The sequence below is a fragment of the Engraulis encrasicolus genome, chromosome 15 (genome assembly GCF_034702125.1).
Source record: "Engraulis encrasicolus isolate BLACKSEA-1 chromosome 15, IST_EnEncr_1.0, whole genome shotgun sequence".
NCBI classification, from domain to species: domain Eukaryota; kingdom Metazoa; phylum Chordata; class Actinopteri; order Clupeiformes; family Engraulidae; genus Engraulis; species Engraulis encrasicolus.
Genome location: NC_085871.1, coordinates 16,294,758 through 16,310,441, shown reverse-complemented (window position 1 = coordinate 16,310,441; position 15,684 = coordinate 16,294,758). Strand labels below are relative to the sequence as shown.

General features: G+C 41.7%; 1 protein-coding gene and 1 long non-coding RNA gene across 2 annotated transcripts in view; one reads left to right on the top strand and one right to left on the bottom strand.

The window, feature by feature from the left end:
- Positions 1 to 15,684, top strand: part of LOC134463833 (EF-hand calcium-binding domain-containing protein 6-like) — a 118,594-nt gene that overhangs the window by 46,343 nt on the left and 56,567 nt on the right. The window lies entirely within an intron of this gene.
- Positions 5,836 to 13,790, bottom strand: LOC134464474 (uncharacterized). Its single transcript, XR_010037908.1, has 5 exons — positions 13,730 to 13,790; positions 13,518 to 13,568; positions 13,317 to 13,400; positions 13,108 to 13,230; positions 5,836 to 5,945 (listed from the first exon to the last, which is right to left on the bottom strand). It is a non-coding gene; the product is annotated as an uncharacterized LOC134464474 (long non-coding RNA).

Genomic DNA, 15,684 nt, shown 5'->3' with positions numbered 1-15,684 from the left:
CCGGATATGATGTCAGAGGGTGCGTTGGATTCGTCATGGCCCAAGGAATTTAACAGTACAACCAGATTTAAAATGGAGCGTACGGTTCAAAAGTTACGGGCAGAAATTTAGCTAAAAATTTGACCAGCTGGTGGCGCTAGAGAGTTTGAGCAAGCGACCTGAAATTTGTGTTGCTGGGTCATGGCATGGACAAGAATGTCTGTGACAATTTGCAGAAGATTGTGACCATGGGTTGCCAAGATATGACTTCACTTCCTGTTTGGCGACTTTTAGGCCGTTTTTGATTGGCTCTCACGGCCAAACGATAAAAGATATAAAATATTGAAGGCAAAAGTTTTGTGAAGCTCAGTCCAGAGATGCTATATACCGATTTTCAGAAAAAAATGTCAAAAATTGAGGAGGAGATGGGTTTTTATTGATTTTCACAAAATTCAAAATGGCGGGAAAACTATCAGGTGGAAAATGACATCATAGCATGCGTTGGATCCGTCTCAGCCCAAGGATAACAGGGATACCAAGTTTTTGAAAATTAGCCCAGCGGTTCAAAAGTTACAGGCAGAAATGTAGCTAAATATTTGACCAGCTGGTGGCGCTAGAGAGTTTGAGCTAGCGACCTGAATTTTTTTTTGGTGGGTCATGGGACTTACAAGAAAGACTGTGACAATTTGCAGAACATTGTGACAATGGGTTCCCAAGATATGACTTCACTTCCTGTTTGGCGACGTTTAGGCTGTTTTTGATTGGCTGATGATGATGTCATAGGATGCGTTGGATTCGTCTTGGCCCAAGGATTTCAACGGTACCACCAAATTTAAAATGGAGCGTACGGTTCAAAAGTTACAGACAGAAACTTAGCTAAAAATGTGACCAGCTGGTGGCGCTAGAGAGTTTGAGCTAGCGACCTGAAATTCGTTTTGGTGGGTCAGGGCATGGACACGAATGTCTGTGACAATTTGCAGAAGATTGCGACCATGGGTTGCCAAGATATGACTTCACTTCCTGTTTGGCGACTTTTAGGCCGTTTTTGATTGGCTGTCACGGCCAAACGATAAAAGATATGAAAAATTCAAGGCATAAGTTTTGTGCGGCTCAGTCCAGAGATGCTGTATATCGATTTTCAGAAAAAAATGTCAAAAATTGAGGAAGAGATGGGTTTTTAGTGATTTTTCACAAAATTCAAAATGGCGGGAAAACTATCCAGGCGGAAAATGACGTCATAGGGTGCGTTGGATTCGTCTTGGCCCAAGGATTCCAGGGATACCAAGTTTTTGAAAATTGGCCCAGCGGTTCAAAAGTTACAAGCAGAAATGTACTTGCAACTTTGGCCTGCTGGTGGCGCTAGAGGGTTGGGGCTGGGGACCTATAAATTGCTGTGGGTAATGCTGAGATGGTCCTAAACGCGTGTGCCAATTTTCAGCATTTTCGACCATACGGTTCTATGGGCTGCCATAGACTCTCTAGGGAGAAGAAAGGTGAATAATAAATATAGCTGCAAGCAGCAATGCGGGGCCAAGCAGTAAACTTGCCAAAGCCGCCACGGCAACAGAAGGAACTGCAGCGCCCCCTTTGGTCCAAATCTCGCCAATGTTGGTGTGCATTCCTTGGACGAGAGTGTGATCACGTAAACCAAGTTTAGTTTGAATCCGTTGAAGAGCTGTCGAGATATGAGCTCACTTCCTGTTACCTGTTGGTGGCGCTAGAGAGCTTGGGGTCTGGATTTTTTTGTGGGAGGTCATGGGATGGACTAGAATGTGTGCAAAAAATCCTAACAGAAATTGACTAACGGTTGCTGAGATATGACTTCACTTCCTGTTTTGCCACCTTTATGACAATTTTGATTGGCTGTCACCGGCAAACAACAAGAGGTGTTCAAAATTCTTTCCTCTCCCCCCTCCCTCTCCCTCCCTCCCTCCCTTCTTCCCTCTCTGTCCCTCTCCCTCTACCTCTCCCTCTCCCCCTCCCTCTCCCCCTCCCTCTCCCTCTCCCTCTCCCTCTGTCTGTCTGTGTGTGTGTGAGGAGGGGGTGGGGGATGGGGTGCAGGGGCTGGGGCAGTGGGGCTTGAACCCCTGCCGAGAATGGTGTCAGTAAATGCGCAAGGGGAGCAGAGGAGACAGAGAGATGAGAAAAAAATCCCTCCATTCTTTCCACAATTTTGAATGGCTGCTGAGAGCTGATAGTTTTTTCAATCGTTACGAAAATCCATACCTGGGTGCAACATGGTGTGAGAATGACATGTGTACCAATATTTTGAAAATTGGAAGTACAGTTCAAAAGCTACAGGCAAAAATGTAGCTAAAATTTTGACCTGCTGGTGGCGCTACAGAGTTTGAGCTGGGGATATGATTTTTGTTGTGGTAGGTCCTGGGATGGACTACTATGTGTGTACAAAAACCCAGCCTAGTTTGACAAACGGTTGCTGAGATATGACCTCACTTCCTGTTTTGCCACTTTTACGACAATTTTGATTGGCTGTCACGGCTAAACGATAAAAGATATCCAATATTCCTTGAGACCCCATGTGTAGCTCAGTCCCGAGATACTATATACCGAGTTTCGGGTGAATTGGTCGAAAATTGTGGGAGTAGTAGCATTTTTATTGAATTTCACAAAATTCAAAATGGCGGAAAAACTATCCTGGCGGAAAATGACGTCATAGGGTGCGTTGGATTTGTCTTGGCCCAAGGATTCCAGTGATACCAAGTTTATGAAAATTGGCCAAGCGGTTCAAAAGTTACAAGCAGAAATGTACCTGCAACTTTGACCTGCTGGTGGCGCTAGAGTGTTGGGGCTTGGGACCTATAAATCGCTGTGGGTGATGCTGAGTCTGCCCCGAATGTGTGTGCCAATTTACAGCATTTTCCTACCTACGGTTCTATGGGCTGCCATAGACTTGCTAAGGAGAGGAAAGAGGTGACATAATAATAATAAGAACACCAGCTAAAACAGTAGGGGCCTTCGCCAGCTTCGCTGCTTGGCCCCTAATAATAATAACTCTGAAGAAACGGAACAAACACTTAAGGTGCCAGGCAGCTTCGCTGCTTGGCCCCTAAATATAGCTGCAAGCAGCAATGCGGGGCCAAGCAGTAAAGTTGCCAAAGTCGCCACGGCAACAAAAGGAGCTGCAGCGCCCCCTTTGGCCCAAAATGTTGGCAATGTTGGTGTGCATTCCTCGGAGGGGAGTGTGATCACATGAACCAAGTTTAGTTTGAATCCGTTGAAGAGCTGCCGAGATATGAGCTCACCTCCTGTTACCTGTTGGTGGCGCTAGAGAGTTAGAGCTTGGGGTCTGGATTTTTTTGTGGGAGGTCATGGGATGGACTAGTATGTGTGCAAAAAATCCTAACAGAATTTGACAAACGATTGCTGAGGTATGACCTCACTTCCTGTTTCACCACTTTTACCACAATTTTGATTGGCTGTCACCCTCAAACGATAAGAGGTATCAAAAATTCTTTGAATACCCCAAAGCAAATCAGTGCCAAGATAAAGTGTACCCTTTTGTAGGGCATTCTGACCAAAATTGTGGGACAAGTAGCATTTTTATTGAATTTCACAAAATTCAAAATGGCGGACTTTTTTCTTCCGGTTAACATGAAGTCATATAGTGCGTTGGATTCGGCTTGGCCCAAGGATTCTAGTGATAGTATTATTTTCAAAATTAGGCATACGGTGTAAAAGCTACAGGCAAAAATGTAGCTTAAAATGTGATCTGTTGGTGGCGCTACAGAGTTTGAGCTGGGGGTATAATTGTCTTTGAGGTAGGTCATGAGATAGACTACTATGTGTGTAAAACATCCCAACCTAATTCGACAAACGGTTGCTGAGATATGACTTCACTTCCTGTTTTGCCACTTTTACGACAATTTTGATTGGCTGTCACGGCTAAACGATTAAAGATATCTAATATTCCTTGAGACCCCATACAAACCTCAGTACAGAGATACAATATACCGAATTCCGGGCGACATTTTCAAAAATTGCGGGAAAAATAGCATTTTTATTGAATTTTAAAAAATTCAAAATGGCGGGAAAACCATCCAGGCAGAAAATGATGCCATAGGGTGCGTTGGATTCGTCGTGGCCCAAGGATTCCAGGGATACCAGGTTTAGGAAAATTGGCCCAGCGGTTCAAAAGTTACAAGCAGAAATGTACCTGTGACTTTCACCTGCTGGTGGCGCTAGAGTATTGGGGCTGGGGACCTATAACTCGCTGTGGGTGATGTTGATGCTGCCTCAAATATGTGTGCCAATTTACAGCATTTTTCTATGTATGGTTCTATGGGCTACCATAGACTTACAGTGAATTTTACAAAATTCAAAATGGCGGAATTTCCCTTCTGCGTTGACATAACTTCATATAGTGCGTTGAATTCGGCTTGACCCAAGGATTCTAGTGATAATAATATATTTTACATCGTGCATATGATTTAAAAGCTACAGGCAAAAATGTAGCTAAAATTTTGACCTGCTGGTGGCGCTACAGAGTTTGAGCTGGGGTTCAGATTTTGTTTGTGGTAGGTCATGGGATGGACTACTATGTGTGTACAAAATCCGAGCCTAATTCGACAAACGGTTGCTGAGATATGACCTCACTTCCTGTTTCGCCACATTTACGACAATTTTGATTGGCTGTCACGGCGAAACGATAAAAGATATCTAATATTCCTTGAGACCCCATGTGTAGCTCAGTCCAGAGATACTATATACCGAGTTTCGGGCGAATTGGTCAAAAATTGCGGAAAAAATAGCACTTTTATTGAATTTTACAAAATTCAAAATGGCGGGAAAACTATCCTGGCGGAAAATGACGTCATAGGGTGCGTTGGATTCGTCTTGACTCAAGGATTCCAGGGATACCAAGTTTATGAAAATTGGCCCAGCGGTTCAAAAGTTACAAGCAGAAATGTACCTGCAACTTTGACCTGCTGGTGGCGCTAAAGCGTCGGGACTGGGGACCTATAAATCGCTGTGGGTGATGCTGAGTCTGCCCCGAATGTGTGTGCCAATTTTCAGCATTTTCCTACGTACGGTTCTATGGGCTGCCATAGACTTACAGTCGGAGAAGAATGGTGACTGAAGAATAATAATAAGAAGAAAACCAGCTAAAACAGTAGGGGCCTTCGCCAGCTTCGCTGCTTGGCCCCTAATGAAGAAAACCTACTAACTCTATAGGGGCCTTCGCCAGCTTCGCTGCTTGGCCCCTAATGAAGAAAACCTACTAACTCTATAGGGGCCTTCGCCAGCTTCGCTGCTTGGCCCCTAAAAATGCATAAGCTCACAACCAAACCCTCTAGGACAGGGGTGTCAAACATACGACCCGCGGGCCGCATCCGGCCCGCCAGAGGGTTCCATCCTGCCCGGAGGAAATTTTTTTAATGAAATAACCGAAATGCGCAATTACGCACAAAATCGAGACCTGCATGACATTAACCCAATGGTCCCTCTCTTATACTGTATATATGTAGTAAAGTGCACATCAGACTTCTGGAAACGGGATGTTAGAATGAGTGAAAATGCAGGAAATTACATCTAAGAAATAAAAAAAAATCTGGGGGAAAACCCATAGACCCCCTACCAAAAATAGCTGTCCCTTATTTAATTCATTGACGGCCATCATTGAATGAATGAAGTCAAGGAAATTTTGCATAGGATTATCAGTATTGCATTGCTTTCTACATATTCAACGCACTGAACACTAATCCTCTGCTTTACGTTTTTTTTTTTTTTTGCGATGATGTTACTAATGCGGCCCGCTTGAGGTCCACATGGGTTATATGCGGCCCCCGGACCAAAATGAGTTTGACACCCCTGCTCTAGGATGAATTAAAATCGGACATAGGCCTACCGCGGATGAGGAGGCAATCTTGAGAGCCGCCATGGTTGTTTGGCTGCCCTACATCCCAGTGGGTATAGGAAAACCAACTGCCGTCGGTCCAGGACCAGCGCTGTAAACAGAACAAAAGCCTTTAAATCTCGATTCAGACAGTAGTAAACTACCCAGTCATGTATGGCTGCTGTGGTGCAGGTAGAGATGACGTTCCCACCTTTGTCTTACTTGGGAAGTTTTGCTCAGTGCGTAGGCCTAATTCCAACACAATTATGCAGTGTGAAGAAAAGTAAGTCGCACACAGGACCTTGTTGCCATTCAGTGAAACCGTATTAAAAGCCGAAAATAAAGAGAAGCCAAAACAAAGTGGGATGCAAACGTTTCTGGTCTAGCCCATCAGTGTTCCCAAAGGATTTTGATGATAGGCTAGACTCGAAACGTTTGCATCCCACTTTGTTTTGGCTCCTCTTTATTTTCAGCTTTTAATACAGTTTCATTGAACAGCATCAAGGTCCTGGCTGCTGTGGTGCAGCTGCATTCCAGAGGAAGGTCCTTTGTTGGCACACTGCTGCATACACCACATTTTAAAGAATTGTTTTGATTTCAGTGCCATTTTTTGAATTCTTGCACACCTTTTTCCAGGTGCGTTAGAGTGGAACCACTGGGTCTCCAACGTAGACACAAATTTGCTCCCGCACATGGTTCACATTTGTAGAGTTTTTACTTGCGACGTGTTGGTCTATGACCATCAAGCAATTCCTGAATGTGAACAGTGTGCAGGAGCTTTTTTGCCCCTTGTTTTGACTTCAACAAGCAGTGCCCCTATACAAAACAGGTTGACATGATCACAAATCCTACCTCTCCCCAAAGTTTCTGCCATGTTGAGTCATCCGTTTCTTTCAAATTTATGGAGTATGTTGGCGTTTCAATGTAAACCCCTAGTTGGCCAGGTTCTCTAATAGTCCATGGGCCGGAGCAGAAGTTGGCATCACCTGGGGTGGCAAAGTCTATCAATGTTTTTTGTAATCCTCCATGCCTGAGGAACATTATTTGGTATGATAGCCCTCTGGAAGTGGTAGCTTTCTTATATTTTTACTCACTTTTATAATGACACCCAGTGCATTTCGCAATACATGCCTATATATGGATGTAGGCGTATGCAAGTGTCTGTGATGATGGGATATATTTTTATTGATGTTACATCACATGTAGAATCCTTAGGGATTTTAAAAATATACAATTTTGATGGATAATGCACTTTCCTATGAATTATATAGGTCAAAATATATCCGTCATACACTTTTTCAGCAATATCATGCAAGGTTAGATTGATGCAGAAGCCTGTAGGAGGGTGGGTCAAATCCTAAGACTTGCTATCTCATGTCTGTAGAGTGTGGGCCTTCAGAAAATATATGGGTTTGCTAGTTTAATGTAAATTATACATCTATGTGGGCCAAAAACCCATAACTGTCTAATGGATTTCAATGGAAATCAATGCATTTCAATGTAATCCCAAACACATTACATAACTATGGTATAGAGGAATGTAGGAAGTTGGGAGATGTCACAATGCACATTATATCACATCTGGAGTGTGTAGACCTCGGAAAATAAATGGATTGGATAGCTTAATAGAAATTACAGTTATTTTAGACCCACAACTCATGGCCGTCCATTAAAAATCAATGCATTTAAAAGTATGAAATCTTTAAGACTTTACAGAGCTTATGTAGGGATAGAGGAAGTTGGGAGATGTTTCAATGCACATTATGAACCTTTGGAAAATATATGGATTAGATTGCTAAATGCACATAATTCAGGTACTTTAGATGCTGACCCACACCTCATGGCCGTCCATTAAAAATCAATGCATTTCAAAATACAATGTACTTTACAGAACTTTACATCATATCTGGAGAGTGTGCTTTCAGAAAATACATGGGTTTGATCGCCGAATATAAGGTATGTTGCTATTTTAGGCCTAGAACTCATAATTGTCCAATGGATTTGAATGAAAACCAATGCATTGCAATGTAATGCAAAGTATATTACAGAAATGTGTTGTAGAGGAATGTAGGAAATTGGGAGTTGTCCTAATGCATATTATATCACATCTAGAGTATGTAGACCTTTAGAAAGTATATGGACTAGATCAATGATTCTCGAACTTTAGGCCTAGGCCCACTGGTTGGCCCTTACTGTATTCCAAGTTTGACTTGAAATCATTTTCTAAAAATCAAAATCACATACGTTGTAGTGTATGTTTTGTTTAATTTTTTCAGTCAGTGATGAGCCCTGAAGAAGTATGAACATTTCAAGGGGACCCCGAGTTGGAATAGGTTGGGCACCCCTGGATTAGACAGTTTGATACACATTACAGAGTTATTTAGACCCAAACCTCATAGCCGTCCATTGGAAATCAAAGCATTTCCAGGTAATGCAAAGTGCATACAGAACTAAGGTATTGCTCAATGTAAGATGACAGATATCTCAATGCACATTATATAGCTACTGTAGACCTTTGGAAAACAAATGGGCTTGATATGCAGTACAGTTATTTTAGACTCAAAACTCATCTAGCCATTGAAAATCAAATCAAACTAGGCTATATTACAGAATGAAGGTAGGTCTAAAGTGTAACGGAGAAAACTGGAAGATGCGATTGCAATTGCACACACATCAGTTTCAAGAACAGTACATGGAGATCCTGCATAACAGTATTTTCATTTTGTCTGGAACTAAACTAGACCATTACTTTTTCTGAAAATGTGTCTTTTTTCAGCCTGATCTCCAAAAATTCTGTGCTCCTGGACACGGATGTTAAGGACACGAAATCCGTGTCCAGGAGCACGGATTTTGCCAAAATTCTGTGCTCCTGGACACGGAATTGTTTTCCGTGCTCCTGGACACGGAATTGTTTTCCGTGATGGGCACACGGAAGTGCTTTCTATAGGATATTACCACAGCACTGTGTTAACTCTATCATACCAAATGCTAATCCTAAACAAAATGATGCTATAGCAATTTAAGTTGTGCCCTGACCAAAACATTCCCTAACCTTAACCTGTCATTACAGACATATTTTTGAGAAATACCTTTTCCAGTTGGTTGCTAGGCTATCAAACTCATATAATGAATGCAAGAAAACTAGCTGTGCCCAGACCAAAACAATTTCTAACCCTAACCTGTCAGTAAGAAATGTTTTTTTGAGACAAAATATTTGAAATTAGAAAAATCCTGAGAAAACACAAGACTGTGGAAACATAGAGCTGTGGGAGTATAGAGAGCAATTCTGTGTGTCCATCACGGAAAATAATTCTGTGTCCAGGAGCACAGAATTTTGGCAAAATCCGTGCTCCTGGACACAGATTTTGTGTCCTTAACATCCGTGTCCAGGAGCACGGATTTTTTGGAGATCATGTTGCTTTTTTAAACATACCGTACAATCTGACTTGCTGGGTATGTTGGGTGTGTTGACTGCTCTAGTGTCAAAGACACATAAGACTAGGTACATCATGATACAGACAGAAATGGCATCAGGTGAGTCCTGTTTAATTTCATATGTGTTGTGACTGAGATGTTGGAGAATGAGTAAGTACATGAACAATAACTATACTAAAGACTTGAGAACACCAACCAGCGGGAATATAACTCCACAAACATGCTGGAGGGAAGAAGGAATCTCACAGGGATTTGATGATTCATCAAGGAAGAAAAGATATTCAAGGGAAACTAGTGCCTTGCATTGATTGTTGCCTCTGAGTCTAATAGAGTGAAGCACACAAAGTGAATTGAATTCATTGACTGCATGTGAAGTGTGTAGTGTGAAGTGGGCCATAGAGCAGGTGGGGTCCTGATCTCTAAGGAAAAGGATACAAATGAACATCTGCCAGTTCAACACAATTTCCTCACTTACTATTTTGGAAATTAATCTCCTTTTCAGTGTTATTTCACAAAGGATGGTCAATCATGTACATTGATACTGTTCAAAGGTCGGCATGTCTGGATTTAGTGTCAGGTCATGCTGTGTGTTACCCAAACAGCAAAGCTGGAAAAAAGAACCTCCATGTAATCTTCCTGGATCTTGCTGATGTCTTTGGCGCCATACCCCATGAGCTCAGTGATGTGCCCCCCATTTAAGAAAGTCCCCATTTGAACAGTAACTGGAAAGAGGACTTTCAGCTTACACCAAGATGTGGCTTGAAGTTTCAAGATACCCATTACCAATCTCACAACTTGCAGGGCAACAAGGCATGACTACAGATGACACTAAATTCAGACATACTGTATCGTGAGTCCAGAGATCAGTGGTAAGGGAAAAGGAATCACTTGTGGTTACTTAGTGCAAGTGGAGACCTGCAATGGGAATGAGGCAGCATCAGCTCCCAAGAAGGCTGGAGATATTGGTGTATCCTTCAGTTTCCTATTCATATAGCCATTTCCTTTGGAGATTGCCTCCACATGCCCTCAGACAACCAGCTTATTATTTAGCACATTGTACCTTGGAAAGGTACATCGCAGCCGGGAAATTGAAGTCTGCATTGAAGAGGTTAGATGCAGAAGGTTTGTGGCAATATACATCACCAAAACGTCTGAGGGATGTGGGAAGCAAGGGTCTCACAGCCACCAAAAGCACAGGTATGATCACCCCGTCACTTCCCAGTAAGGGTTTACAGTATGAAGTTCAAAGACACCCTTAAAAGCCAGAGGAACTGAGCCAGAGGCCCTTAGTGTCATGTGTTCTAAAATCAACTCATTGAAATTGAAACTGTTCATGAAACTTACCCCTATCATTCTCCAATTTGTTGCGCCAGCAACCAGCAATCACCAATCACCAATGATGCTGATTGGATGGGGGGAAAGCCACAGGACCCAACAAATGGCAAACAGCTCCTAAATTTAACTTCATCATTTATCATTCACCATGTTTTCTATACAGCTATAGCGCAAACACTGAATCTCTTCATGACTGGGTTTTTGGAAGACTAGATATAATAGCCCAACCTGGCTGATTATGATAATAGTGATGGAAAATTTGAAAATGATAATTCACACACATTATAATTTGTTAAAACAAAATAAAATATGTGCAATTTCCATTTTATGTGTGAAGGATTCTGAACGCACTATTTGCATTCTTTTCATTGAACAGTTAGTGTCATTAAATTCTCATTTCTGTGAGTGAGCTGACAATTGTAATATTCTTCTTTTGCAAATGCCATTCTGAGAGTTACGCATCCTCTTGACCTCTTGCCTTGTCCTAATTAATCTTGTTTTCAAACACTTGAGTGTCCATCTCCTGTACACTCAAGTTGAGCCATTTTTGCAACCAAGACACTATGGTCTCTATCAAGATCTAATATGCCTGGTCAGCCATTGAATAGTACTTTCTGAAAATAACATCCACATGCCCATCAACTAATCATCCACAGGGTGTCAGAAACCTTTTCCATAACTGCAAGTAGGCTATATGATAAAAGGAGACCAGGCAACATTTTTTCACTTCATGGTGACCCAGTACTACCAGTGCTTATGGGTTTGAGGTTCAACAAAACAAAATTGCCGAAAGAAAATCTCATTTCATGTAAAGAAGCGTGATCAAGTTTGTATCGATAACACTCTGGCCCATTTTAGGACATCTTAGCATGCATCTCCAGCACATGCCTACCATCACTTTAATTTATTAGAAATATAGACTAAATGTGTCCTGGCCCACTGACTGAAAAAAAGATTATTTAAAATAATGCATGTAGGCTTTCTAAAGATCCACTGGATGTGACATTTGTGTTGTGATATCCCCCAACTTCCTACATTCCTCTTCCTCAGTTCTACAATGTAATTGCAGAACTTGCATTTGCAATGCATTTCAATGGTCAGCATCTAAAGTACCTGAATTATGTGCATTTAGCAATCTAATCCATATATTTTCCAAAGGTTCATAATGTGCATTGAAACATCTCCCAACTTCCTCCATCCCTACATAAGCTCTGTAAAGTCCTAAAGATTTCATACTTTTAAATGCATTGATTTTTAATGGACGGCCATGAGTTGTGGGTCTAAAATAAGTGGGTTATTTGTAGTAAGCTATCCAATCCATATATTTTCTTAGGTCTATACACTGTAGATGGGATATAATGTGCATTGAGGCATCTCACAACTTCCTACATTCCACTATACCTTAGTTATGTAATGTGCTTTGCATTACATTGAAATGCATTGATTTCCATTGAAATCCATTGGACAGTTATAGGTTTTGGGTCTAAATAGGTGTATAATTTATATTAAACTAGCAAACCCATATATTTTGTTAATGCCCACACCCTACAGATATGATATAGCAATCATTGGGATTTGACCCACCCTCCTACAGGCTTCTGCATCAATCTAACCTTGCATTATATTGCTGAAAAAGTGTACGACGGATACATTTTGACCTATATAATTCATAGGAAAGTACATTATCCATCAAACCTGTATATTTTTTAAATCCCTAAGGTGTCTACATGTGATGTAACATCAATAAAAACATATACCAACATCACAAACACTTACATACGCCTACATCCATATACAGCCATGTATTGCGAAATGCACTGGGTGTCATTATAAAAGTGAGTAAAAATATAAGAAAGCTACCACTTCCAGAGGGCTATCATACCAAATAATGTCCCTCAGGCATGGAGGATTACAAAAAACATTGATAGACTTTGCCACCCCAGGTGATACCAATATGTGAAAATTTGGCCTCTGGCTCATACCCTATAAGGGCTGGGCGACTGAAAGTTAAAATTGGCAAAGTTGGCTGTGTCTCCTTCACGTTTAAAATCCTTTTCCTTACAGCCAATCTGGTCAGGGTTAATTTTGTCATTTCCCAAAGTTCATGCATGTAGAGTTTCTTCAGAATTGGCCTGCCAATTGATAAATGAGACCACCCCGTCTTACTGTAGCCTACCAATTTATGTGTGGCTTCAGTGTAACATACCTGTACCAACCAAACTGTTACATTTCTTTGCCTACCATCAAAACATTTTGAAAACTCATCGCGCATTTCCTCTCAAATGTTCCAGACGAACACTTCCAAATGCCAGCCATTGTTCATACAAGGAATCAATTTCAAATTTTCCCTTGGACCCTTCTATGAAGAGCAGAACTGTTGCAGTGCTCCAATGGTGAGACATGCCACGGCATGCTCACAGTTGATAAGCCATTTTCCAAGCTCATACAACACTATACTAAACTAAACTGTAGGGACAGCACAATGAGAGAAATACAGTACCAACCTTGAATCTTCTCTCTCCACCGATCCAGACTTCATTGGTGTGTTCAGCTACCCATTCCACAAAATGGGCCTCATTATGGTCGTGGATTGATGCAAGATGTGCACCGTGGAGGTTACACTGTGCCTACAACAGAATTAAGGCCATAACTCAGAAAATGTTGTGGGCATTTACACATAGGATCATCAGTTCAAATTTACAAAAGAACCTACCTCGGCTTCCCACCAAGGCTGTGAAAAACCTGAAGCAACGGCCTCGAAAGTGTCTCCATCCATTTGGGCAGTCATCGTTCAAACCTCGACAAAAAAAGCCATACAAAACAGCTTATCCATCCAATTATGAAAATGAGCAAGTGTTTGTGGACAAAATAAGGGCATTTAGGATTGCCAAGTAAATGGATTAGAACAAACTACCATGCATTGGATGAGAAGCCGCCTCCATTGGTGTGTCCTCCAATAGGACTTCTGTAATTCATTGTTGATACAAATTAGCACGAAATTGCACCAAAAAGGTCCCATCTGACGCTTTTGCGGTTTAACATTTTCCGTTTTGGTTGCCACAAGTGATTTCTGCACTGTTACCCATTTGAAATAGGTTTCATCAATAGACAAATGAACATGCCTACCTCTGTCAGAGCCTTCCTCCATATCCAGTTCTGCAACATGTCCAGTTACAGTACCTGGAAAGCAGGTATTGGAACAAATGGAAAACTGACTGTTACTGTGCCACAATAAGTTTGTGCAAATCTGACAGTCACATCAGTCACCCTTCATTTTGGGTGTGTGACAAACACGTGCCGACTGGAGCTATCCACTCAGAACCTTGGCTGCAGTCTCCCAAAGGACATACAGGTAGCAGTTTAGAACCTGAAGTCATACTTCTGAAAGAAACTCCTCCACGCAATCAACAGTCTGCTGGAATAGCTTGGCAAGAATGCAAGGTTTGGCCTGGTATTTGCCTCGCCCACTTGGGTCTAGATTTAAATGGACACCGTGCGAGATTTTTAGTTGTTCATTTCCAGAATTCATGCTGCCCATTCACTAATGTTACCTTTTTCATGAGTACTTACCACCACCAAATTCTAAGTATTCATTATGACTGGAATAATGCCACTTTTCATACAAAAGGGGGGGATCTTCTCCATGGTCCGCCATTTAGAATTTCCAAAAACAGCCATTTTTAGCTGCAAAAATGACTACTTGGACCATACTAGAAAATATTTGTTTATTACTTCGTAAACTTTCATGTAAAGATCAAATTTGGCAATAGGCAGCCCAGTTTCAATGAGCAGCATAGTTGCAGTACCTTTTTGGACCATTTCCTGCACAGTGTCCCTTTAAGCTCATGGACCAAAATAGAACATTTTGAGCAGGACTGAGAACCACAACCCAATATTCATTGAAGGAACTAAACAATGTTCTACATCCACTTGTCAAGATGTGAACTACAGCATCACTGAACCATCTAGGCTACATGTTTGGAGAGTCATAAATTATAAGATGCAGGGATGATCAATACATAAGAGGGGGAGATTACTAGCCAGGTCGTACCCTCCTAGTGACGCAACATCTTCAGCATTGCTTCTAGTCAGGCCAAGAGCAATAAACATATCATTTCTGAGCTCCCGAAAAATCTGGAACTCCTCCCACTTTGCAAGGGAAGACGCAACTATTAGCAAACCAAAGGGAGGAGGGTCGATCATGCCATTTGGGAAATGTTAATTGTTATGCTCATGGTCAGACAAATTCTCAAAGAGATTTGAAAGTCGATGATAATCAGGCTAGGAGCTTACCAGCAGTGTAGTCTACTTTTTTGAAGTGGGTATACTGTATATTCGAGTATTTTTTGAAGTGGGTATACTGTATGTATTTATGCGATTCTATATAATGGATCAATCAATTTTAAGTGGGTATACTGAAGCCCCTAAAATTTAGAAGTGGGTATACTCCATATAGGCCTACCTGCGTTCTACGTAGACTACACCACTGGAGCGAGCCCCATCTCACGCCTTTCGTAAAGTCTTCACGAAAATAATAGATTAATTTTCACGCTGCTTATTTACTTGAATTGCCCCACTGCTGCTATGGTTATCCAAACGTCTGCAGGGGCGGGGAGGGGGTGCTGACAGAACACTGCTGATACACTCAGGACTCACTAATTCGACGCCCTTTCGTTACTTACGCCTTATGTCCCCTAAACCTAACCCTAACCTTAACTCTAACCCTAATCCTAACCTTGACCCTAAATTGCTTGATTACCATGTGATGGTAGGCTACCGAAAGGGAATCAAACTAGTGGGTCGCTAGACAACAGTCGGACAATTCAAGTGAATAGGCAGCGTGAAAATTAATCTATTATTTTCGTGAAGACTTTACGAAAGGTGGGCAATAACGTGAATGCACCACGAAAATTGATCTAATTATTTTCTTGAATACTTCACGAAATGAGTGAGATACGGTTTGCGCTGGAGCTTACCTTCAAACTGTTGGGGGAGTGGAGGCAGTCAGGAGCTTACCTCCAACTGTGTGTGTGGGGGGGGACACAGTCACGTTCAGAGAACTGGAGGAATCAACGGAGTCA